Source organism: Xenopus laevis, chromosome 3L, assembly GCF_017654675.1.
Source record: "Xenopus laevis strain J_2021 chromosome 3L, Xenopus_laevis_v10.1, whole genome shotgun sequence".
In the NCBI taxonomy this organism is placed as follows: domain Eukaryota; kingdom Metazoa; phylum Chordata; class Amphibia; order Anura; family Pipidae; genus Xenopus; species Xenopus laevis.
This window is the reverse complement of record NC_054375.1, coordinates 104373046-104397000: the sequence shown is the minus strand read 5'-3', so window position 1 is coordinate 104397000 and position 23955 is coordinate 104373046. Positions and strand designations below refer to the sequence as shown.

General features: G+C 38.5%; 1 protein-coding gene across 1 annotated transcript in view; it reads right to left on the bottom strand.

The window, feature by feature from the left end:
• Positions 1 to 23955, bottom strand: part of myo1e.1.L (myosin IE, gene 1 L homeolog) — a 104519-nt gene that overhangs the window by 79886 nt on the left and 678 nt on the right. The gene's annotated exons all lie outside the window — the stretch shown is intronic.

Here is a 23955-nt window from a genome sequence, read left to right as displayed (position 1 = left end):
TACTGTGAATGATGAACAATCTATGTATACTGCTACGAAGCTAAGACCATGCTAGATAAACAAAAAGAGAGAGATATAGATGTATATACCATCATTTTACATGTGGGGGTGGCATAACAATAAACTCTTATTCCTCTCAACAAATCGAAATGCAATAAAGTTATTCTATTGGTATTCCCCAAAGACTGACAAAAAACGGTGAATGATAATGGATATAACTTGTCTCTTACCTCCATGATGACAGCACTTACAGCACTTGGGCATGTGTTAGAATTAGGGATGCACCGAACCCACTTTTTTGGATTCGGCCGAACCCCCGAATCCTTCTTGAAAGATTCGGCCGAAGACCAACCCGAATCCGAACCCTAATTTGCATATGCAAATTAGGGACGGGAAGGGGGAAAACATTTTTTACTTCCTTGTCACACAATTTCCCTCCCCACCCCTAATTTGCATATGCAAATTAGGATTCGGATTTGGTTCGGCCAGGTAGAAGGATTCGCCCGAATCCTGCTGAAAAAGGCCGAATCCCGAATTCGGTGCATCCCTAGTTAGAATTGGTCAGTTTTTTTTTGAGAAGTGGGATTTGAAGTGCAAAATTTAATACAATCAAACAAGTTTTAATTTTTTAGGAGTTTTTATTGTGGTGTAGATAGTTTTTCATTCCCCTTCACCGAGTGTAACCCTCTTTTGAAAAAGCAGAGTTTGTGACAACCTGCAATTATATAGAACAACGATTATCAGCATCAGATGGTTCATATATTAGAAACATCTCTGATAAAATATGTCAAAGTTCATTAACATTGTATATTTATTACAGCTTTTGTATTTAACTTCCCCTTTTACTGTTCTGACAGCAAGTTTCCAGCCAAACATGGGGGGGGGGGGAAGAAATCTAAACTGCTATGGCCTCCTGTAATCCCTCCACAGCACAGTGCTGCTTCTATGGGCAAGGTACAGATAACAGCTATGCCATTAATCAAGCAATACACTCTATATTGCCCAACTATCAGTATGAACTGAATTCTTCAGGTTAAGCAAGATGGCTAACATTTTGTTCTATTTGTGGTTTCATTGTGCTTATGTTTAAAGGCTCCAGGGAATATACTGTAAGAATAAAGAATGAGATATACTTCCTTCCACCTCCTGCTGCCTAAACTTGATATTAATCTAGAATATTCACTAGAGTAGGGGAGTTGTGCATTTCCTGAGCTACAATTTGTAGTTCTATGCAAGCATAGCGCAGAATAACCGGGTTCAAAGCCTGCCAGATGAAACAGAATCCAGTAATAATTAGAGCAACTTTATTACCCTTACTCATGTAGTCACTTTATTTCAGGATTTGCATAGATGAGAAGGAAGTTCATTTCCGTGTTCTTTGGATCTATAGAATTGTGATATATGTTATGCACAGGTGCCATGGTGAATACATTTCAGCTTTGAAAACATTATGGCCCCATTTACAGTTGTCTTTTGTGTTTATGTCATCAATACTGGCAATGAAAATGTATATTTTTGCCCACATTGAATTGTTAAACGTATTTACATAACGTTTATATGTGTATACTTGTAAGGCACACATCACATATTCAACACCCCAGTCTTCTCATAGAGAGAATGGCAGCAGTTAATATGCTCTTCCCTGCTTGCAGTCACTTCATGTATGGATGTTTATGCTCTAAGGAGGCACTTTACCGAGGAAATGCGTTTCCACTGCTGCAATTTCCTTGGTTTTTAATTCATAAATGATTGCCAAGGCTCTGAGCTATAAAGAATTTACCATACTCGTTCCATTTGTGTGTAATAATGTACATAGGGATGGTCACTGGCAACTGACAGTGTGAGAGGTCCCTTTACTGTAAATAATTTCAGCTACCACACTACAACTGATCACCCAAAGTTAACATCAATGGTCTACAAAAGCATTAAGATCCATTAACCCAATTTATTGTTTGGATGGGTGCCAGTCTGGTTGTCAAAACGGATGATGTGATGAAATATATAATAAGATATTTAAAAGAGGTAATGGACTAAGTCTGACTGCCCAGTATGGGTATAGGGAGGTGGTGAGAAACATTCTATGATGGACATGCAATTCATCACTTCTGGCTGGAGAGCGTCACAATAAAGTTTAGATTGGTTGCTAGGTCAAGAACTACATAATTGGGCAGAAGGACCACATGAAAGCTAAGCAAAGCCAGCTGCTAAAGGAGAATCACAAAATAGGCCCTAGGGTCATCTAAAGAGTGATTCTAGAGATCACTGAGTGCACTGCAAGTGGATCTTGCCAGGATTTTGTCTACAGCTGGCAAATGCATTAAATGAAATGAATGCAAGTGGTAAAAGTAATGAATTGTGAGCTCGAACAAAGAACATTCTACTGTAAGGCTGCAGAGATGCTTTTCAGCCAGATGGAAGCTCCCCATATGACATTAGTGCTAGATTAATGCTAGATATTACAAAGTATAAGGCATGTTGTTGAAACTGCTCCGTTGTGCTGCTTACAAAATGCATTATCAACAAACTTGACAACAACCAATTGCCGTGACTTTGTATGTCAAATAAATAAAACATAAAATAATAGTTCTTGCTCTCAAAACAAACACTGAAGTCAGCATGAAAATACCCAACATGCTGTAACTATTAGCACTTTCTGCTTGGAAATCTCCACCCTGGCTCCTTTGATATAAATACAGCACATTCCCAGCCATTTGTACCTTCTCCAGTTCCTAAACAGGAAAAGCAGCAGCCAGTCTCAACCTATGAACAAGAACTGTAAAATGCCAAGGAGATGGGTGAAGTAATAGGGGGGAAAAGGACTGCAAGTACAGGGCTTAAGCATTGGTCTTGTTCGTGATAGTAGCTTACTTCATGCACATACAATATATGCATATGGAAAAGAGGGGAAAAACATCTGGCTAGGAAAAACAAACAATGATCCTATAATTCACATTTATGTTATGGTTAAACTTTAGGGTACATCAGGACATCAACAAGCAACTTCTTTTAACCATCATAGAGCAATTTACAAATCATGCAGCAGTACATGAATCTGCTTGGTGGGAGAGGTTTTAAAGTCTCTGGCTGAAAAGCAGTTTTTTCAGCTGAACTAGTTGGTTAAGTGATTTTGGAGGGTTTCAATTGCTGGGATTGAAATGAGGCACATTGATTTAGAAGTTTCACCTTACTGGGTGCCATCACTTCTCCATTCTATAATTATCATTATCAAAGCTGCAGTTCTTGTAAAAAAAAAACAAAAAAAACAGATGATATTATATAATAGGTGTGTGTGTTTGACTCCCAACGAAGGTCCCTGTGGGGGACCGAAACGTTGAGCAAAATAATACTTTTGAACACAAAAGGTTGATTTGGTTTTTTTTTTAAGTTGTCAATAGCCTTCATGATATTTTTTTTTTTGTGGGTTTCGCTCGAAAACTTGATTAATTCGAGCAATTCGAGTTTTTTACCCACATTAAACTGAAGTAATTCGAGTTTTCAGGTTTTTAACCCGAAATTCACTGATTCAAGTTTTTTCATTTTGAGTTTTTTTTTTTAAATTAGAAAATTCATTCGAGGTATAAAAAAACCTCATAAACCTCTAAAACTCGACCTTTGATAAATAACCCCCCTATTATTTATTAAGGCCACAAAAAAGGCAAGGTGTCAGGCCTGCCATTGCCCTTGCTCAAGCCTCAGTTAAGTTACAACTAATGTGCACCGACCCCAATTTTTAAAAAGTTAGTTTCCCTTTAACTAAAAACGCATTTTTAGTTTTGAGGTTACACAGACTGAAAACTTTTCCCCCCATTTTTCCATTGTTCGCAGCCTCCTTGCAAAAGTGCAGATATATTCTCTATGATTAAAAAGATTTCAGAATGTATTTATCATGGTTGACTGCATTGTTAAATGCTGTGGATTTCTAAAACTCTAGCCGCATAGCTGAGGCATATTTCCATGTATTTTACACTGGCAAATATAAACCACCCGACAGACACATGCACACAGATTCTTTTCAACTAATTTGAGCCATGTGGATTGTCTCCACCACCTAAGAATTCGGAATCCTAGCACAGCCTAATGGTCGTGACATGCACAAGTAAAAGTAATGCAAGCAGTTCACTAAAAGACATTTTTAACTACAGCAACAGAGAAGATCACAAAATCGACACTCCTCTATATTAAAATTGGATTGTTAATGCGTCAGAAATAGGTGAGGAGGAAAGGCGAAAGCAAACTATTTTAAAAGTTAAAAACGTCACAATATAACGCCTGCATTCTACTTTCGTTATGCCTTATAAAGAAATGCTCAACCTGAACTTTACATATTTATAGGCCTTTATTAAAACATACCATTTAAAATTTAACAAAATAAAGAATATTAAAATTAGAAACTAAAATTTCAGATTAGAGTGAAGGTTGACAGAATGATTTGCAGAAAGATAATCTAAAGCTGGCCATAGACATGCAGATTTTATCCTGATGTCCAATAGATGATCGTTCGTCTCAATCTCCTGATTCCTACATTCCTCTACAGAGGAGTACAGGTGGTAGAACTCCTTGCAAATGGTGCCCAAGTTGGAAGCATGTAACTATAAGACTATGAAGATTTTCATTCATCCAGGTCATGGTATATCTAGTATAGGTAGATCTAAAACAACCGGACTTGCTGAGTAATCATTGAAGATGTTTCACTACTCATCCCAACAGCTTCTTCTGTTCAACTGACTGGTATGGGTTTCTTGAATTAGTGGAAGAGTTTATAGGCCGAGGACTTCCCATACCAGTCAGTTGCACTGAGGAAGCTGCTCGGATGAGAAGTGAAACGTCTTCAATGATTACTCAGCAAATCTAGTTGCTTTAGATTTACTTATACTAGATATGTAACTATAACCACAGCACTGCACTAAACTACTGTGACATCTGACTTAATGGGCACAAAGTGTTGCAGATGGACAGGACACTACAAAAAATTATGCTGATGACCCACCTTCTATGAGAAAACCAGCCTTGATTTAGTCAGAAATCCACAGCCAATATCCCACACAAGCATCCCTCTATTTGATTTATGTCTCTGCATTTCTTGCACATGTGTTTTTACCACTGGAAACAGAGCTTTGGTGAATGAGATGCTTTTACAATGCTTTTCCAAGATTGCTAGAACTTATTGCCAAATTACAGCTGTTCCCTCTGCCCAGTCTGCATTGAAAAGGAAGAAACAATTATGAATGCCTTGCTTGAATGTCTGTAACCTGAATAAGCCCCTGATTCCCCTCTCTACAACAGGGATGTTAAACTCACAACACTCTAGATTTTTTCATAATTCCCATTATCTTCAGATGGTTGAGGTCCCATGGGCTGACATTCCTAGCTTGAACTGCAGCCTAAAAGTCTAATTGTATTATTGTTACTAGAACCTCCTAGAACCACCTTCCTTCTCAAACCATCAACAAATAAATGGGTCTGGTTGGCTTTATATTGATTCAGTCAGAACTCCAGAGTTTTATCATTAATAAAGGACATTTTACTTGCAGCTTTACTATCGTTCGTTTTATTCTTGTCGCTCTGCAAGTTCAGGAGTGATGACCAGAAGAAAGGAAAACATTGATTATAGTATTTTCAGGTCTGTGACAATTCCATTAATGCCCGATACAATAGGGTATATTTATTTAAAAAGTGTAGCTTTTTAAATAAATATTCCACCACTCTCTATGAATATCTATGGGATTTTTCATGGGCATATTTATCAATGGATGAAAGTGAGAGTTCGTTTTCTGATAAATACACCATTAAAAATCCTATAGAATTATATAGTAAGCAGTGAAATTTCAATCGGTGGCAAGATCTCATTTATGCCCCACATCATTTAAAGGAACAGTAACACAAACAAATAACAGCATTTTAAAGCAATTATAATATAATGTACGGTTGACCTGCACTGCCATTCAAGCTGAAAAAGGAGAAAAGGCACAGGTGACCTAGCAGATAACAGATATGCTCATAGAATACAATGATATTCTACAGAGTGCATCTGTTATATTCTATGTAACCTGTTCCTTGAATGGCTGCCCCAATAGCTATAGAAATCTTTCTAAAGCACACACATAACTTTTACCAATGCAGGGCAACAGTACAATGCTTTTATACAGGACATGGAACTCCGAGGTGTTACTTCTAATATCCTCATATTTTCCAACAAGGGGTACTTTATTTATTATAATGTACAAGTTTAAGTGAGTCGTGTGACAAAAATGACATCACTACTCACCGTTTATAACGGATGACATCACTAGTCACCGTTTATAAGGATATCATCTACAGGATATTCATGGCTCTTGTATATTATATATATACACATACAGGAGAGAAACCAAGCAAAATATATACCATTTTGAAGTACAAAACAATCTGCCTTATGCTATGCATATCCTTTTCACACAATCCTTTTCCCACGTTCAACCTTTCCTATTTCCCCCCTTTAACAGGTTTCATTTGATTCTTTTATGGTACCTTCTGGTAATAATCATCAAACTATTTCCATTGGGAAATTAATCAGTGAACGCTTTTCCTCTGATAATGTGCAACATGTACAAGCCTTCCGGTTTTGTAATTACAGTTCTCCCAGTTGTGCTCTGGCTTCTACTGCCTGATGCACCAGCTTATAACAATACTTTGAAGCATTCCACACATTTATGTTTATCCTATCAAAGGCAAAATTGCCTAACCATATGGCTTTTGGCTTGCAATCATTTCTCATTTCACACTGGAACACCACTTTGTTTTGCCTCCAGATTACACTGGAAAACATGACTAAGGATTAATGTGGTTTTTTTTAATAGAGGTTTAAAACAAAATGTAACCCAATATGAAACCAATCTGGGTAATTGTATGTATATATATATATATATATATATATATATATATATATATATATATATATATATATATTCTGATGTTTGTGCAAATGGCACAAAGAACAATATACCCATGAATGGAAAAAGAAAATGGTTACTGTTATTTTATCTGATGCCACTAATGTACCGTAATTGGCTAAGCAATGCCAATATGTCCCATTCACACACGCTATACACCCTTGCAGCAGAGGATGATGTCACAAGAGGAAATCATGAGCAGCTGTATGCAGAAGAGTAGTGGTAGTTTTACTATAGAGCAAGTCATTTATGATGAAACATATTTCTCGCCCAATACAAGTAGCATGATGCTAATCTTCCCTTGAGACAAGCCTTCCTCAATAGGTTTAAATCAATTTAAACCAGTTTATTCATTTAACCGAATTTTTGTTCAACCATTAACTTGTTTATTAGACCTGTTTATAAAGCCTACAGTGCTGCATTAAAGCAGACACAACCTACTAACAATGAAATCCAAATGCACTAAAGACAACGGATTTCTTAATTCAGGACTGATTTCCTTCAGAAATTTGGTTTGTATAGATCATTATACGCATGCACACGGCCATTTCTGAGTCCATATAAAACGCAGCAGCATCTGTGACGGTTGCCATAATTTTAATTCGGAAGCAGCTGGAGAGTCACAGGCTTCCTGATAAACAGCGCTCTTTTCAGAAGGAGTGAGCTTACGTGGTCATAATTAATACAATATGCCCCCACATATAAAAATCTCTTCATCGACTGTAGCAGCAGATTTCCACTGTGAAACAGTTGTGTGGAAAGAGACGGAAGGAGAGTATTTATTTTGAAACTTAAGCTACTGTAACACGTCCCTGTACCTTAACTATATAAGCAGGCCTTTACCAAATGGCCACTCATGACCCATGCTAGGTATCCACAGGAACATATATACAGTATGTGGGTAGTAGATGATAGGTAAATTTAGGATAGCAAGTCAGTGATTTGTTGGTTGAGTCTTATATATAATTTTACTCTATTCCTTGCAAAATAGGCTTCTTCATCTCATTTTCCATACTGGCTGCCCATTTCTGGTTTAACAAAGCTATTACTTCATGTTTCAGGGGTTGTAAAGGTGCAGATAAAGCTGCTGATGGCAAGGTGGGGCAGTATATGGAGTGAGGATCCATCTCAATTAGACCTGGCTCAAGTATCTAAACTAAAGCTTTGTATTACCATGAATTGAATAGTCATAGGATAGAACCAGTTTCCTAAGCTGGCAACACAATTAAATTAGAACTCCCTGGGCTCCCTAAACGAACCTTCTGCAGTTCTATAGCCTGGCCTCCACTAGGGTTTAAGTATGTACCTGTGCTTTTCAGGTATGCAGGGTAAAGGAACTGGAACTAATGGTGGCCATACACGGGCAGATAAAGCTGCCAATATCGGTCGTTTGGACCGATTTGACAGCTTATCTGCCCGTGTATGGGGGCTTCCGACGGGTCTTCCCGATCGATATCTGGCCACGATATCGTTCGGGAAGGTTGGATTTTTACCCGACCGACCCGTCGGAGCCGCTTGGTGCATCGTAATTCGATCGTTCGGCCATACGGCCGAACGCTCGAATTACCCCAATATAGCCACGCAGTTTAGTGGCATATCGGGGAAAGATCCGCTCGTTTGGCGATGTCGCCAAACGAGCGGATCTTTGAGTCTATGGCCACCTTTAGGTGCATCATTTATACAACACCCCAAAGCAGTGACTATTAAAATAATGTTTAACCTAGGACTTTAGTTGCCCTTTAAATACAGTAAATCGCCTCACATCACTTGGCAACTTGTAAAAAGACAACGTACCAAGGAGCATAGATTAGTGAAAATCCCAATGTTATATACAAGTACACTACATGGTGTGATACTGCATTCTGGTGAAAATTACAGAACTTATACCTCCAGTTAATGCTGAATATTGCATGTCACATACACTGATGTCATTGTCGTTATTTTGTCTTCTTTTTTGTTATATAAATAAACACTACCCAGCCCCACCCAGTACAGATCATTGTCAGGACTGGTTCAGCTTGTGGCTAGCTACACGTCCGTCTTGAAAGAAAGAAAGTTGGTGGATATCTTACAACTAATTTTGAAGGCATGTTGTGAATAAAGAATGCAGTCATATACAGAAGTTGTAGGCACATCCACACATTTATTATTATTATTATTATTATTATAAGGTCCAACATTAAGGATTTAAGGTACAACATTTATTTAGATCCCCCTGTAGCCCATAACAAGGCTATATACCGCCATTAACCCTACTGAAATCTGGCAGGGCAAACTGGCACTGTTCTCAAATGTTACCTTACCTGGCCTTTAGGCTGGGTCTCCCAACCTCTGCTCCAGGCCCCCTTAGGAGGATCATCCCTACAGTTTGGAAACCACAGTTTTTATGTGGAGACTGAGGGCCAATGGAATATTCTGCAGAACCACAGTTTTCCTATCTATACTGGGTTGTGTCCTTATCAGCCCTTACAGGAAAGACTAATGTTAAAACGATGAACCTTCGTGAGATCTATGAACATCGATGTGAAATAAATAACTCCTGTTCAGCCTCACCCATGTGCATATGGCACCAATGACTATTAACACACCCTGCCATAAATTGGGTACATGGCCCAGGTTATAGTCTGAAGCAGGTTGTCCAATAGGAGGCCATGTATTTTTTGTTTGCTTTTTTTACACCACTTTAATAGGCTCTATGGCAGCAGTAGTAGATGTGTTATAAGTATATGGGAGTGGTAAAGATAATTGGGCTTCCCATATTCCAGATATATAAACTGCTCTCAAGCCTATATTGGTAATGGGAAAGTCCTTGCACAGTTTTAGTGTAGCCTTGTGACACAGCTCAATGATGTATATGCATGGCATTGCAAACACAAAATAGCAATATGTGAAGGGCAGTAATTGTATTGGGTATTGTTATTTTCAAGCATGAGAACACACCCAATTGTTTTGTATTTAAACATACACTAACATAGGTACCATTTAGTCTATATGTGACCACTATAAGTGCTGTTCTGCAGAAAAGGTACAGGCAAATCCAAAAGAATTATGGGTCTAGTTCATGAGTATGAAGGCGCCTATAATCTAGAAATCTTTAGCTCCATAGCAAGTTACCGGCAGGCATCCTTTCCTGGCTTGTGGTTTGAAAGCAAACATCTGATTGGTTGCTATGGGTTACTAGCAAACTTTAAGCCTGTTATTCCATTAAACACGGAAGGGTAATGTTCTGGGCAAAGCTCTAATATCTTATTACTGAATGAACTATTACTGAAATACAAACCATACAAGTAACAGTACATTTTCCATTTAAATATCAACGACAAACATAGCTTGACTTTTGTTGTTAAACCATAGTGAAAAGCATTTAAAACTGCATTAATTTGATCGAATCTCATGACTTTCCAGACTAAAGGTGGCCATACACAGAGAGATCCGCTCGTTTGGCGCCAAATGAGCGGATCTCTCTCCACATCGCCAAACGAGTGGATATCTCTCCGATATGCCCACCTTAGGGCCCAACGATCGGATCCTAACGAATGGGAACGGGCGGTCGGATCGCGGGACCGCATCAACGAACAGATGCGACCGCGATCCGAAGGGATTTTTTGTCCCATCCGATTGAGATCTGCCCGACTTTTGGGCAGATCTCGATCGGGGAAGCCCGTCTGGGGCCAATAAGTTGCCGACTCAGTCTGTCGGCAGCTTTTATCGGCCCACCTTTAGGAAGTATATGCGCGGGAACATTTAAAAAAAAAAAATCAATCTACAATATAATAAATAAGCTGCACATTTACATTTGCAATTTTACACATGCTTGTCCCTATATACATGTGATCAACAACCGGAACAAAAAAACTGGAGAAAAGCAAAAGTTAGGAAATTCTTGTATTCAGACTAAAACTATTTTTAGATATCATTACATTTATCTTGGCTCTGTCAGCATAAATATCAGGACAGCTAGCTAAAATAACAATCACCAGGCCACATTGTGAAAGAAAAAATTAGTACGTCAGTCTTTTTGCGGACTCAGAATACCACTTCCAGCTAAACTGTATGTCGAGGGAGGATTTGTACCTTGGAACACAGGAATATAAATAAATATACCATTTTTCAAAGCTAGGTTTGGAGGATGTGGCACATCAGTTGTATGAGAAAAGTATTGCTCATTGAAGCATAACTAAAAAGAGTAAAAAATAATATGGCTATAAATTCTGTATTTACTGAACTTACTGTACCAGCCCAAAGGTAGAGCAGCCCTATACCAGTAATGATCCATGCTCACAGAATCAGCCTGCTGTAGCTTAGATCTTGTTAGGCCTTGTATACACGGGGGGTTTTTAACCAAAGGTCGAGTTTTAGAGGTTTGTGAGGTTTTTATATACCTCGATGGAACTCACAACTCGAATGTTTTCCGATTTAATAAAATCCTGAACAACCTGAAAACTTGAATTAATCGAGTTTTCGAGCGAAACCCACAACATCATGAAGGCTACAAATATCTTCAAATGGTTGAAGGGACCTCTGCACCTCAACAGGTTTTGGATTTGATCTATTTCCAGCAGTGGGGTATAATGAATCTCCAAAAATGTGAGTTTTAAAAAAACAAAAAAACATCAGCTCAGCATCACAGCATTTACAATGCAGGACACCATATGTAAGGTGTTAAAGGCCACAATCTGCCATTCTGTATGCACTTTGCACACTGTGGCCTGCACTGTGTAACTAGCCACTGGCCTCTGCACTCCTTTTCAGAGCCCCTTGAATGAAGTGCTGTCTGCGTTTTGCAGCATTTTTACCAAGAAGGGAGGGTGGGAAGGCATGTAAGCATCCCCCCACCCCTAAACTTGCACATCATTTGGACACACAATTTAGGGGGTATCAGGGCTGCTGTGCCTCCTGACGGTGCTCTCTGCACCAAACACTGGGTTTTTGATTCAGCACTCCCTGCAGACAGCAACAGACTCCGGGGCAAAAGTGCTTCCTAGATAATCACCAAGGGGTGCACTCCTTAATTTAGGGGTCTTTAGATATCATCAAAACAGGGCTGATTATTAATCATTTCTGATGAAGGATACACTGGTTTATATGCTACCATGTGAATCTGAACTGAATCAGTCTTGTATTTTAGGAGTTTTTGTTATTGTATATAGACAGCAGCCCAGAGCATGTGTTGTGAATCAGCATAAAAGAAGATGGGGAAGCACTGATCTTCACTGCTAAAGGGCTGCGGTGGTCCAAAAGAAAGGCGTAGTATTTCTAGCCTAAACCTTTGTTCAGCCTGACTTCTCCTTTAACTGGAACACAGACTGACTGGTTTGTTTTAGCTGTGCCTGTAATCCATTTGGCTACACAATGATTGTCTGCACTAAGGACTCTCCTTTTCTGACATCATATAATAATAACAGGAAGTTACAGCCTTGAAGTACCAGTTGAATTACACACACAAGTACTTTATTCATGTTTGGCATGAGGAGCTCTTGCATTTTATTAGCCTTTTCAAACTCTTCAGTGTTCTGTCACTGCTGCTTTCTTCTAGCAACCAGTGACATGCCAGACCTGGTATGCAGATTCTGTGGCATTCTGATGGATTTACTTTTTACAGGCATGTGCTGGAAACAAAACAAACAAACAAACAAACAAAAAAAAAATAAATAGTAACTTGTAGTCTATTTAGGGTAATGGCAAAGGAGGCTATTCCATGTGTTTTATCCCTGAAGAATTTTCCCCACTCCAAGGGTGAGCAACTAAACGCACATGCGTGCCCCCCCCCCCATTTGTTTGTATGGTAATTGACTGGCTAATGCATTTTCGCCCAGACCTGCAAGTACACCCCAAAGCTGCAAATGATAAACATAGAAATAGATGGGGGCAGTTATAAGGAATTTGTTAAAAGACTTGAGCGGGAAAACACCTAACTGCTCTGTGTGCCATCACCCGAATACACAGAACTGTGCAATTATATAAGGGCAATGTGTACAATTATAGTACCTAGTTATGGCTTTACGCTGAACAGCCCTCTTCTCTGTTTGACACAAGAGTAATCTAAGAGTTCCATTTCAAGACTATTGCTCGGAAAGCTACCATTAGTCCAGAGGATTTGGCAACTGGAGGTCAGTTTTCATTAATAAAATCGGAGTATAAAATAACCTCATCATGGCTGTTCCCACTGATCTGAATACACACACATATCCAGATTTATAAAGTTTCCTGAGCATATCAACCAAACCCAATTATTTAATATATATTTACAGGAAAAAAAGTATTCCTTTCTTATAAAACAGGCTATATTTCCAATTCAATCTATGCACACAGAAAAAAGTAGGCAGAGCACTAGAATGCAGACTGTATAACCAGACACATGGAACTCATTTTTGTTCTAAAACCCTGAATGTTCTTTACACCAAAAATCTACAGTTAAACACTTTGGAATGTCATACCACCTCAACAAGCATCGGCATCTTTAACCCTTGATTCAAAAGCCTTAAATATATTCATTTTGATTTTGTGCCGAATGCAGTAGTAAGTAAATGCTGGAAGGGGATCCTGTGCAGGAGGGCTAGGAAAAGCCTAATGTGCCACTGGCCTGTTAAGGATTTCAAGCAGTAACCTATGTCCATATTCAACTGGACATCTGCTAAGCCAGAAGTGAAGGCAAAACAAATATGCGAGCTATGGCACTATGGCAACTAAAAATGCCAGCAATAATGATGCCTCTGAATGGCTTATCAGATTACTGTACATCTAACAGACCTTCAACAGTTCATCATATTAAAGGGATCATATACAAGCACACTCACAAATGCTGTTGGTCTAAAATGGACGCAGTAGAGAGTACACTTTAAGGTACTTGCGTCCAAACACTTTCCCCTTTTTGCCATTCGTCCATCCTTCCTTTCTGATTACTAGTGTGCAACTGCACCTACTGACAGAGGGGAACCCTTGAACTCTACCCTGGACCTGGCCATACAGCCAAGGTTCCCACAGCAAGTTGTGTCAATTAAAATTGCCAAGCCACCAGACCACATTGTGCTAAACCCCATATGGTGACCCAGCTATTCACTTTGTCTTAAGCACCTTTTTCATGCTGTGTAAAACACACATTTTCCACAGAAAAAGCAACCATGCAATGAGGTGCCAGCCTATAAGATTTATGATAAATAGGACCACCATGTGGTGTTTTACCTTGATGTGGTAGGGGGGCTTGGCAATCTTCTAATAATAATACTATATTAATCACAGTATTACAACACAAAATGCCGATGGTGCCCAGTGACTGACCAAATCACAGTAAATATGATTAACTTGTTAATAATTATATGTGCAAAAATGATCAGTGCTAATATTTTTGAAAGGAACAGATGACTGAACAATGGAAAATATATTTAATCTTTTTTGCTTCCAACACATGATCAGCGTGGTTACTGAATGTGGAAGTAAGGTATGTGATTCCCATCATTTTATATTGTTATTACAGCTTTTTTATTGTGGTGGTATAACAATTATTCTGTACAAATTACCTTTATAAAAGGGCTTGGTGACTGTCACAATAATGACTCTTTACCCAACACCACAAGATCTCTCAATCTATAATGGGAAACACGCTTCCTTGCTTTTAAAATCCATTCTCCAATGCCATTGACACCCAAGATACCATGTAAGAGAAAGACAGCAATTTGAGCCATTTAAAAAAGAACCTTTACGAAAACCTGAATCCCGAGATACTGTAGGTTTGCTGTCATTAATACACATTTTGTGGCAGTAATCTGTTTAGCACAGAATGTGGATACATTTTATCAAACTGGATAAGGCAACAGCTTCCAATGTGCTCAACCCCATTATGCCACTTTCTCTGCTTTATAAAAGTAACCCATTAGGTAATTAGTGTTGAAGGCTGTACATTCAATTTAACACTATACAGAACCTAAACCCATACATCTAGGGTTAGTATTTAAACATTACTTCTAATTCATGCCCTACACAAAAAATCATGACCATGCATTAAACTCCAGTGTCTGTTTTTTCTGACCTTTAACATATCTTTGTATTTTTCTGCATGATTCTACAGAAATAGCCATTTGTTCTTGTAGTTTGTGCAGCCGAGTGTAACAGATATTCATAGAAGGATGGTAAGCATTGTGCATGTAATAAGGTGTGATGAGAAACCAGTTCAGTGACCCTAGGGGTTTGGCTGAGCAACCAGAAATGCCTTTTGGGATGTGAAGCTTACTTACAAATTGCCAGGTATGTCTCTTGTATTCACACACATCACTAGGCAAAATTGCTGTGAAATATTTCTGCCCATATGCGAAGGTATAACCAACCTGAACAATTATTTTATAGTTAGAAATAATAAATAGGCTAGCAATAATGTAATAACAACTGACTAGATAATGGCAACACAAGGCTTTTTTAGTGGAATGAAACGTTTTGAGTGCAATCACCTAATGTGCAACATGAATTCATTAGTCATGTATAAAAAGAGAAGTGCGTGTGTTTGCCCAACAAGGAGCCTGCCAACTCAGATTTATTAATAGAACTGTGTACTGGTTCTTCCATGGTTATCAAATAAGCTTATTCTATGCGGGTCACCCAATGTGGCAGAAAGTAACCAGGTGACTAATCTCCCCAAACTGCTTCCCTGCGTCTTCCACCGGCTACAATGAAAAAACATCTGCGGCATGGCACTCGCGGCGCTTCTTTTTCCTCGTGAGGCAAAACTTCAGATAACTACGGGGAAGCAGTTCGGGGAGATTATTCACCCCAAAGAAGAGGCAATTAGTTGCCGGGCGACTAAATCTCCCTGAATCTCCAGGTGTGACATTACCCCTAGGTGAATATCCAACCAACAGTAAACCTTGGTGATAAACTACAGAATATTTTTTGAATACTGCCTCCCTTTATAGTCTATGGGAATCGTGATGATTAAGATAATTAAGATAATCAGGCATTTCTTATTCAAGGCGACAGAAGCGCTTTTCAGCAAGCCAATATGTGGATCATATTTCACCATAATTAACCTTCTAGCTTCTAGGGGAGCAAATAGGCATTCTCCCCAAATTTCAACTTTACAGGCCTTCAGGCTGGACCCCAAAGCTACAGTTTGGGAACCACTGACTTAGGTTTGGTCTCCCAAAAGAGACCTTGTGCTATATATATCATTAGAGGGCTATTTCACTCTTTTCATATTGTGGGTCTATTACCCAGTATACTACATGTTCAAGGGTCATATAATCTAAAAGGGGTTGTTCACGCTTCAAAATTTATTCCAGCACTAGTTTACCAGAAATAAAGACTTATTTCAGTTACTTTTTTTTTTCTCTTCGATTTGTGACCATTTTTCTAATACTAAAGTTTAAAGTTTCATTTTTCAGCTTATGTCTTTCTAAAGTAGTTCTAAAGCAACTGTTCTAAATTGTTACACAAGTTGATACATTTCGTATCTTCGGCCCTGCTGAGCAGAATCCATGAGTTTCATTAAAGGTAACTGTTAGAATTTATATAATAGTTGCTAATACTCCTGAGAAATGTATCTACTAATGTAGCAAAAACAGTTCAGACTCTATTTGGAAACAGACTGAAACACCAGAGACAGGAACATTCGACTAGAGTCCTGCGCGGAACCCATACCGGCAACCTGCAATCCGCAACCCGGACCCGCAACCTGCATTCTTACCCGCTTGGACCCACTACCTGACCCGCAAGTACCTTATACACAACCTGGACCCGCTGACCATCAAGAATCAGGAAGTGCTGTCATTGTAAACTGGAAATGACATAATTGGAAGTAGGTGTGATCAGAAAAAAAGGAGTAAAACAGGAAGTGCTGTCATTGTAAACCAGAAGTGACCTCATCAGAAGTAGGCATTATCAGAAAAAAGGAGTAAAAATCGCTATTGAGAAGACCCACGGCCCGACTCGTGACCCGCAAAACCGCCGACCCGTGTCTATACGCGAATCTGCAACTCGCAGGGTACCGCAGGTTTTTGCGGATAACCCGCGGGTACACGACCGGCTGCAGGACTCTACATTCAACTTTAATGGGGTTGTTCACCTTTAAGTTAACTTTTAGTATATCTATGTAGATAGACAATTTGCAATTGATTTTTATTTTTTATTATTTAGCTTTTTTTTCAGCAGCTCTCCAGTCCAAATTAAATTAGCAACCATGCTTTGATTTGAATAAGAGACTGAAATATGGATAGGAGAGGGCCTGGATATAAAGATGAATAATAAAAAGTAGCAATAACAATATATTCGTTGCTTTACAGAGCATTTATATTTTAGATGGGGTCAGTGACCCCCATTAGAGTCAGGAGAAAAAGGCAAATATTTTAAAAAAAATTATAAAAATAAATTATTAAGACCAATTGAAAAGTTAATTCCATTCCATACATAAGTTAACTTAAAGGGGAACTGCCCCTTTTGGAAAAAGGCGAAAAATATAATATGGTAATCAATTGAAAAAAAGTCTTCACTTCTAGTCAATCTAAAAAAAAAACTTTAAAAAAGGGTTTGGAAGGTGAACAACTCCTTTAAAAGATGATGTCCTACACAGCAACCAACAGAGTACATAAGCAGACGGAGGATGTAAAAATACCTGGGCCACATACATGGACCTCCACAGGAAGGTAAAAAAAAGAAACAACTAACATCTAAGGTAGTATATTCTTCAGTATCAGCAACTTACCATATATTTTACTACTTGTCTTTCCATTTCTTTAAAACTAAATAGGATGCAGTGGCATGCAAAAAACATGGCTTTTCTAAAACTGACTGGCATGAAAATGATTCATAAATGTTATTTTTGTACCATCTCCAGCTGGTATGACCAAGAATGATTAAGAATAATAACTAGTTCTCAGGTCCCAGAACCAAAACCTGATCAAATATCACTTTGCAGTGGCCAAACAAAACACAAAGATATTCTGGATCCCTGGCCAGCTAAAAAAAAAAAAAGTTCTAACATTTAAGATCTAAATTTGCCTATACCTAATCTGAAAGTTGTGAAATGTTTACAGAAATTCAGCTATGGGATTAACTCTCTGTATCCATAAAGCACACGTCAAGTCACATGGGACTCACTAAAGGGGTTGCTGTAAAATGCCATAGACATTCACAATTTATTGGACCTGTTTGGGCCTTTTTGACCTGATCCAATTAGGCTGATTAGGAGTGTAACAGTACATGGCCAAGATCCAACCAGACCACAAAACTTCTGGTTTGGTGAATTTGATAAAGGCATGATGACTTTGGATCTGGATTTACAGTATACTCCCTAAGGAAAGGATGTAAAGACTTGCTAAGCTTTTTTAGCACAAAAAGCCATTTTCCTGGCTGGTTAGGCACCAAACGTAGATTGTATATGCAGGCAAGGCCATACTGCTCCAGAAATATTATCTTGCATATAATTATTATTATAATTAATACTAAAGAGACTCATTTCCACCAGACAGAACTTGTGCTAATACATGCTGCTGATTCTCTAGGGATCATCGTACACCAGTAGCAAACTGTAATGGATACACCGCCTCTGTCTCAAGCAGCAGCAAGGTGACTCACAATGACAAAGCTGCCACTGCCCAAGAGAGATTTTTTTCCCCCTACTTTAATAAATAATTCACATCAATAAGTTTCACTTCCTTCAACAGTCTTAAAGGGAAACTATTTCTAATTTAAAACCCCATTTATTGCACCAGAATTATGCACCTTGTCTGCGTCATTGTAATTATAGATAAAGTAGAAAGGGGATATATTGCTTGCCTTGAGAGAATTGATAAAGAGAAGCCTGCCTAATTGATAAAGACAGCTATAAAGATACTAGGAGCACTGAAATCCAATAAAATTCCTCTTCTAAAGCCTTTGACTATGGCATCACCCCATCCATTTCTGTACTGTTAACAATTTAGAAATGTCCCTAACCTGTGACTTTTACAAAACAAGATGTATATCAATACAATACACAAAACTATGAATATCTTATAAATTATATCCTTATAAACGGTGAGTTCTGATGTCATCAGTTATAAACGGTGAGTTCTGATGTCATTTCTGTCACATGACTCACTGAAACTTGTGTATTATAATAAATAAAGTACCCCCAGTTGCAAAATATAAGGATATTAGAAGTAACCTCGGAGTTTCATGCCCTGTATAAAAACATTCGGCCTCGTGTTTTTATATGATTATGAAACTCCTTGGTAACTTATAATATCCTTATAATTTACAAGAGGGGGTACTTTATTTATTAGTTTAACACTGCGAGGGAAATGTCTTTCTGCTCAGTCACAAATGCACAATTTTCAGCACTCCATCGACTGATCATATAGCGGGTTTTATACCTTGAATGAACTCACAACTCAAATGGTTTCTTGTAGGGGGCTTGTATATTTTCAGATTCAAGCTATTTCTAGGCTTAAAAAATTTGAGTTTTTTTCTAAAAAAAAAAAAAAAAAAAAAATAAATTTTAAACCTGAAAAAGTGACTTTAGACCAAAATAATAACCTTGAAAAACTTGAATTTTCATAGAAAACACAATTTGATCCTTAATAAATAACCCCCATAATGTGCAGCCTCCCTTAGTGACACAGTGTGCTCATTTATACAACTGCTCGACGAGTAGTTTTGCAGTTGCCTTCATGGAAAATACTTGCAGATCTACAGCATCAGGGTTAGCCCACCACACTAATAATCAGCCTACAAGTAAAACTATAGTTACAGCCTGCAGGCTCTCCTAGATATGAAAGCTACAGTTATATAGATGGGTAGTACGAGCAAAGGGTAGAACAAGTACAAAGATTAAGGCACACACTGTGCTCTATTGAAACACTGATTCCATTCACCTTGTAGGTGAACCCAGTTGAAAAAAATGGTAAATATGTTCAGTGTGGAAGGTGGAGCAAACAATGATGGCTTTTTCTTTAGGCAGGGGTCCCTGGATCAGTCATCCTCCCCTCTCTGCTTGCTGGGTGGCAACTGGTGTCTTAACCCTTTCATTAACAGCATCTCACATAGTCAGTCATCCACGAATGCTACTTTTGCTGCCCGACCCTTCCATGCTGGCAGAAAACACGTTGGGCCTATTTATGAAGGCTTGGTTTTTCTCTGGTTGAGATTTTTTAGAGGAAAACTCAATTTTTAGAGGAGAAAAAAAAAGCCTAACATTTTTAGAGATTTATTAAACCCCAAAGCTGTTTTTTTGTATGATAATCCAAAAAAAAAAAAAGTTGTGTGATTTGAATTGTCACACAATTTTGTCGAACCTTTTCCCAACACTGACTTTATTGAGCTTATTTTTTTTTTTTTTCATAAATGAGTTAAATTTGTGGACGGACGTTTTGTTTTAATTAAAAAAATGGGTTAAATCAAGTTTTAGTAAATACCCCCCATAGTGATACAAGTATGGAAAGTGGAAGCAAGGTCTAAAACAGAATTCATTAAACAAGGGGTGGTGACTGTGACCTAAACTTTCAGTGAGTGCTTCAAAAATCGTTTTATGGCATTTGTTATGTTTTTCCTTATTAAAAAAAACAAACACAGCACTATTCCTGCAGCAAACAACTTGCTCATGCTGCAAGTTCCACTCACTAAGCAGGAACAGATATGGAACCTGTTAATCAGAATGCTCGGGACCTGGAGTTTTCTGGATAAGGGATCTTTCATAATATGGATCTTCATACCTTAAGTCTGCTCGAAAATCATGTAAACATTAAATAAACCCAACAGGCTGCTTATGCTTCTAATAAGGATTATTTATATCTTAGTTTTGATCAAGTACAAGTTACTGTTTTATTATTACAGAGAAAAGGACATTTTTAAAAGTTTGGATTCTTTGGATACAATGGAGTCTATGGGAGATGGCCTTTCCGTAATTTGGTGATTTCTGGCTAATGGGTTTCCGGATAACCGATTCCATACCTGTACCAGAACTGTTAAGCAAGTGTCAGCCTACAAAAATTGATTACCACCAGGGATTTAAAATACCGAGTATCCAGACAGCATGACAGATTAGTCTGCAGCAGCAGGAAAAACTATCTTCCTTTGAGGGAGCACACTAATAAACCATTTAAGGACTAAAACAATAAAAAGAAACAGATTGCACATATTCTACAAAAATAAATACAAAAAGAAAGTATGAAGGTATCTATTTTATAAAACACAGCTAGGGAATTTGATGTCTTGCAGTAGTTGCTGCCCTATATCTTTCTGATGGATGAAGGCTGTCATGGGTGCAGGGAGCTGTAATTCTGCAAAAAATGCAGGTTGCTAATCTGTGCTATAATGTATACAGCCATCATATTCTTTTTATTATTATGATAGAACCAGTGGTTTAAAGGTCATCTCCGGGAAAGAGAGTAATACTGAATTAGCACACCATGAAAATATATGATCAGAGAGAAAAAAATTGCAGAGGAAAATATTCTGATTAAGAGTATTGTTGCTAATGTCTGATATGTTGCAGAATAAAATCATACGCACAAAGCTCCTATTGCTACATAATATGCAAAAAAAGGAATATGCAAAAAAAGGGAATATGGTAAAAATCAAGCTTACAGAGGATTGCCGAGTGTTGCAGTAAACCTCAGACAGATTAAACACCTAGGCCCCATTCACCAGAGTTCTTTAATGGGCCCCAATACACATGCAATATGTCTACCCCCTCATTCAGGGCCCATGTCCCAGGTCTCACACACAGTGGAATGTTCAGCATTCACGCTGACCTAACAGTCCACACAAAGTGGTACCTCCCTCTACAAAGTACAGGGTACTGCAGCCTGTGAGCCACGGTTAATTTCTCTTATCCTAAAAGAAAGAAATGAACATAAAACAGAAAGGTCTTGCCCTATTGTAATAAGCAATACAGTTTTGAATCCTGTTCTTTTGCACGTCTATTATATACAGATTCACAATTCTGTCACCAGCAAAGACTTATCTCCTTGTTGAAAAGTTATAGAATTCTATAACTGGAACACGTTTAACTCCTTCACTACAAGCTCTGCCTGCCACTTGCCTCCTTTTTATTACCAATGTCACTCTAATGGGTGCTTGGAAGGTGTCACTAGGGAGCATTACATATTAGCAACTTGTGCTTGGCAAAAACCTGGAAAAAGTACACTATTTGGGCACTGCCAGGAGTCTCAATGGCCTATGTTGCCAAGGTAAATTAAACTGCCCATGTGCCACACATTTGTCAGTAAAGTAAGAAAACTGGTAGGGAGCTTTGCACACAGATATGCCCATGTAGCAGAGTCCCTGGGAGAATGCACACAGTATTCTTAAACACTCGGATAAATAAAATATTAAAAGCGGCACTTCCAATTGTTTGTGGGCTTTACAAGAAATAGTCTCTTATAAGGCAGATTCTTGGGACAAGAATCTGCATATTTGCATTTACATGTAGAAATAAAATAAATATTCTTTGGCCCAGCTATATAACACTAACTAAATACTGCTGTTTATAAGTGTAGGTGGGAGTGGTCATATTGCTTGTCTGGACAGAGGTATTTTCCCACATACCTTGGTCAAACAGCAGCCATAGGTATCGTAAAGGTTCTGTCATTGTCTATGGAGAAATTATGAGGAAATTAAGCTAAACCTAGCAATACGGTCCAACTATATTTCCAAGGGTAAACTCAGTACCAGTATAAGTGGGAGCCCAGGTGCACAGCCCTGTATCTTAAACTAGGGGACAGGATAAACTGAATGTCAGACAATAAAAAAAGACATATCCCAGGAGCAGTCTTATAAAATGTAAATAACTTAAATTAGTCAAGGCATATCCAATACCTTTAGGTATATGTGCTTCGTGCTCTCCTAGAACTTACTCCTAGGCTTATAGGCAGGCCTATTATTTTCATTTGACAAGCCTGGTCAAGGGAGATGTCATTCTGAGTACCTGCCATTTACATCATACAAGCTACATATGCCAACACCTCCTGACAGCAAATGCTGAGAGTTATTGTGCAATGATACACGATAGAGCACAGGCTTCTTCATACAAGTGCCAGTCAAATGATAACCGAGTAGGCAAGAACAATACAAGAGTTAGTAAAACAAAATTTAAAAAAAAGGCTCTGCTCCCTTGAGTTTACACTCTATTAGGACCACAGTGAATGGAAAAAAGGCTCATTCATGGGGAGGGTTTAGACAAGGGATGAGTCAAATATACTGTAGACATTTAATATCTTCACACTCAGTGCTCAGTGAAGCTGTAGGGACCCGCCACCCAGCCAGTTTGTGTGCAGGAACAGATGTGCAAGTAGGAGGGGGGTGTCCTTGTGTCTCTCCCCAGTGGCCTCTTTCTCCATTGTCACATCACCCCGTGTTTTGCATAATATTTAGCACATATACACACATGATTTCACACTACCTTCTTGCCTCCAAATTACTTTCCATTTCTCAGTATTGTACAGAAAAGGGGCAAGAGCACAACCACTCCCTTCTAGTGCAAAGCCTAGAACTCAGCAGGGGCTCCCTATTGTCAAATGCCACTTCCAATCCAGGAAGGCTGGGGTCCCAATTGAAGAAGGGAAAAAAAACATCCAGGGGAGCAATGTCAAATTTGCACCTGCCTAGTTGTTCTTGCAACTAGGGTTGCCACCTTTTCTGGAAAAAAAATACTGGCCTTCCTATATTCTTGCAGTTTTTTTTCCTTTTAATAACATTGGCATCAAAGAATATTTTTTACCGGTCAGGTGGCAACCCTAGTTACAACCTGTCTTACAGTCATTAGTTATCAGTATCAATGCTGAGAATTGCAGTTGTAAATCTTGATGGCTGTAGGTTTGACATCCCAATTTAAATAATTATTACACATCTGATATATCCTTTGCCCATAATAAAGCCCCTGTGATGTATGGGGCCCCATGGACATTACCTCTTGTCTACAGCAGCTGTACTAACTGTACTCCACTCCCCATGGGGCATTCCCCAATATTCTGTACCATTATATTATTACCTTTTTATTTATCCATTACCCATTATCTCCAGAGTGAAGGCAACTAACAACCCGAGCTCACTCTGTGATGTT